This window comes from Chamaea fasciata, unplaced genomic scaffold, assembly GCF_029207755.1.
Source record: "Chamaea fasciata isolate MVZ Bird 193981 ecotype frontalis unplaced genomic scaffold, bChaFas1.0.hap1 SCAF_1, whole genome shotgun sequence".
Taxonomy (NCBI): domain Eukaryota; kingdom Metazoa; phylum Chordata; class Aves; order Passeriformes; family Sylviidae; genus Chamaea; species Chamaea fasciata.
The window spans coordinates 60,759,385-60,763,270 of NW_027094086.1; the positions used below are offsets into that span (position 1 = coordinate 60,759,385).

Genomic DNA, 3,886 nt, shown 5'->3' on the forward strand with positions numbered 1-3,886 from the left:
TATGCCCATCACAATAGCTGAGGAGTTAAAATTGCTAATGATCTTTTCAGCAGCCCAGCTATTTTTCAGCTGCTCACTGAGGCCATTAATCAACATACCCAGGACCGCTTGAACAACATTTGCTAGCAATTAACCTATGGGTATGGGATTTTTTTTTTGTTTTGTTATTTCATTTCTGTTCTAGTCTTCACATCAAATAAAAGATGCATCCTAACACTGCTTTTGCTAATTGAAGAGTCTAGAAAACAAAAGTTCTCAGGCAGACATGGACCAGCTTGGTATGAGAAAAGAGGGCATCCAGTATGCTGGGAAAATGTTACATTGGATACTTTCTCAGAGTGCTGAACATTACCTGATCTCTTGCTTTCTGCTTGTTGTTCCTAATATTATGTAGATGATAGAACTGACATCCAAGATGCGTTGCTTTTAGTTACTATGTGTTTTAAAATACTTCTTGAAATACTCCTTTTGGGAGAAAAGGAACTGTGTATGTGTTCCCCTGACCTTTACACTGCCTTTACACTCAGTGACTCAGCCACTGAGTAGTGATCACCTCATTTTTCACTAGCGAGATGCAGCACCAAATATTTCTAGTATTATTTAAGTGGTGTCAGTGAAGTTACACCTGGGGAAATCTCCCCCTCTAATAGATTCTACTCTCTGCAAAATGTATTTGACTGGAAAGTGTTATTGTGTGACTTTGTAGAGTTTCTTTATGTCACAGAAGAAAGGAAACAAGAAAGTTAGTGAGAAACTGAAGAAAGAGTTTGCCTCCGAAATTATTGCAGGGGACTTTTTCTGGTTTGCAGGGCTTTGTGAGATGGCAAATTAGAAATGTCCAGAGGAACAAACACCATAAGCAGAGCTGGTGCAGTATCCTACCTGTATTTATATGACTTCAGAGGACCAGTATCTCCCATCCTAGCATCCACTGGCAGTTCTCTGTGGAGATGGCCCAGAAGCCTTAACACTACCTAAAGCTGGAGTAACATCAAGTTCTGTAACTGTGATCAGAATCAGCTTAGCTAAAGCAGCACATGCACCAGTGGCCAGGTTGCACCAGACCCACTTCTGTTAGCCTTGGTGAGCAGTGAAGGGAGGCTTTTCTAGCTGGAAAGGAGAATTTTTCATGCGTACATCCTTCTGCTGGTGGTACTTCAGAAGTGCAAGAGGAAATAGTGCAGTCCTCTAGCACAGCCAGTAGCAGCTTTGGATCCTGGCAGCAGAGGAAGGGCTAGTAAAAGAATTAAATTACCTGCCATGCTTCAGAGCCTGTTTGCAGATGTACTTTTTGGTTAATAATAAGGCAGGAGGAAGATAATAAACTTATTACTAAAGTATCCACATCAGAGTGACTTAATTTTCTTGTCAAGCCAAAGTTTCATGTTTGCTGTCTGTTTTCCTTCACCCCAGACCTTGCAGGGAATGTGTTCATGCTCCATCTTAGGTTAGGCTGAAATCTAACATCACCAATTTTGGCAACATTTGTCATCCAGCCATGCAATTCTAATACACAGGACTCTAAGAGAAGCCTAAATGTAGTGATTTTCTTGGCCCTTATTTATGTCAGAGACAATGCCAGTTTCTAGCCCACATCGTTGTGGGGGAAGGAGGCTTCAACATGTGACAAAAAAGCAAACAAAAAAAATGTCTCCCAACACATTTAACATAACGCTCTTGCTTTCTTTTGGAGTATGACTCATGTGTTTTAAATGATTAGTAGAGCCTCAACTTCAATCCCCATTCAAAATAGCCCTGTTACCTCTGAAAAGAGAGGAGGATGTCACTTTACTGAGTGTGGCAGCCCTTCTTATCTGCACTGGAATGAAAAAGCAGACAAAAAGTGGGCAGGCCACATGCCTGAAAAAGAGACAGTTTAGTTCCCCTGAGCTCATTTAATATCTCCAGCTCTGGCAAGTGTGAGATTTTGGGCTGAGGGACAGACCTTTACAAGAGAGCAGTACAAGCTGAGTTAGAGAAACAGGAGCTGACACCTGGTCTGAGTGTAATGCAACCTAATTAAAATTAAGAGTGGTTGGAAATGTGTTTGGTTATATTCTGCAGGCAATGAAAGGCCATTTTCCTAAAAATTCTATCTTAATGATTTGCCCAATTTATATTCTTGTCTTTTCATTTATTAGTTAACTAAACCTTATAAAGCAGAGCTTTCTCCATCCTCATGAGGCAGGTGTGTATACAAATGGCAGGTACTGATGAAATGTTTACTGAAAAGATTAGCTTGTCAATGAGGCACAGGATGGATATTGATCCCTCTTCTATGTTTGTCAACCTGTAACCTGTTTAAGAAATGGCCTACAGCAACGAAATCCAATCAAGCACTCTCTGCAGCTCCAGTTTTCTTGTAATATAGGGAGGGGATTCAATCACAATAAAGGAAATGAACCACTTATCATATAAATGAGGGTAAGGCAATTAACAGGTTACAGGTTCCAAGTGAGGAGAGTTCTGACTGCAACACAGGATTTAACAATGGCTAGTCGGTGCTCTTGAGCTTTCCTGTGGTCATTCTAAGGGGAAGGGTTGTTACGTGGCAAAACACATTGCGATGTTGAGTTAACATGTTTAACAGAGGAGAGCACACTCTGTGCTTCTCCTACCTATACCACTGCTGGATAACTTTGTAATGAAAATGTTTTCAGAGGTGGCCAAAGCAGCCTTCTGAGTAATTAATACCACTTGTCAATCCACAGGGCCACCTGAAAAACAAATTTTTTAGCTCTATGACACTTGTGAGAGTTTGCAGTATGTTATTTTATTTTATTCAGCATCAGAAGAAAAATTTCTAATATGATCCTCCCACCCTCAGTAATATGTCCCAGGATCCAGCTGTGTTTAAGACAAACGTTGGAACTTTTGCTGCAGGTAGAGCCTTCAATATCTTGTCTTTATTTGTTTGCATGCATGAATAAGAGGGCAGCATGGTCTACAGATAGGCTGATGTAAACCTTCTCTTCCCTCCAGCAGAGTGGGTACCCATGCACAACACCTGATCTGTAGGTTCAGATCCCTGCCCTGAAACAGAGAACAGCAGCTGATGTTGAAGCATTGCCATTTGAGACAAGCAATCAATCCGTTTGTTCTTCTAGAGTTTCCTTCTCCAGAAACACCATCCCAGGCTTTGCTGGGAAAAGATGAGATCAAGTAATTTTTCCATTAAAAGTTTAGATCTGGGTACTTGCAGTGGGTTGAGTTTGGCTGGATATCAGGTGCCCACCAAGCTGCTCTCTCGCTCCCCCTCCTCAGCAAGACAAGGATCTTGTTGAGGAAGGGCAGTGAGGGGAAAATAGGACAAAAAGAGGGGAAAATAGGACAAAAAGCTTATAGGTCAAGGTAAGGACAGGAAGAGATGATTCTATCCAGAACCTTGACATATAAATTCAATACAGTGCTCCAGCCTTTTCCAGCTAAAGAAGTGTTTCACTGCAAGCATCTGATCAGTGCTTAACCTAGAGAAATCTTTCTTTCTAATCTTCTATCTCCAGTGCCATTTTTTTCTTTTCTAAATTATATTCCTCCTAGTGGATACCTTTATTGCTTCAAATGTGCACTGAAATAGACTTCTTTAGATAAGCAGCCTTCAGAGAGGAGATCAATGAAACATTATGCATGGCACTTGGCAAAATGTGAGAATTCAGTGGACTTGTGGACTTGGGGAAGGCAAGGAGGTACACAGTCTTCAATCTCCACTCCCTGTGGAGTCTGATGCAAGACCATGGCAGCCTATCTGGTCCAACAGTCTCTAAGTTCGACCAACTCAGCTGAAAGTGCAGAGAAACCACAGCTTATATAAAAGCCTTTCTGAAAAAGTAGCTTGCATTGGCCTGCTGGTGTTACACCAGGAAGGAAGAAGAACAAGCTCTCGTGG

At 41.4% G+C, this 3,886-nt stretch overlaps 1 long non-coding RNA gene across 1 annotated transcript; it reads left to right on the plus strand.

Annotated features, from left to right (window-relative positions):
• Nucleotides 1–2,456: 2,456 nt before the first annotated feature.
• LOC136302289 (uncharacterized) lies at nucleotides 2,457–3,246 on the plus strand. Its single transcript, XR_010724028.1, has 3 exons — nucleotides 2,457–2,497; nucleotides 2,828–2,883; nucleotides 2,983–3,246. It is a non-coding gene; the product is annotated as an uncharacterized lncRNA (long non-coding RNA).
• Nucleotides 3,247–3,886: the final 640 nt, after the last annotated feature.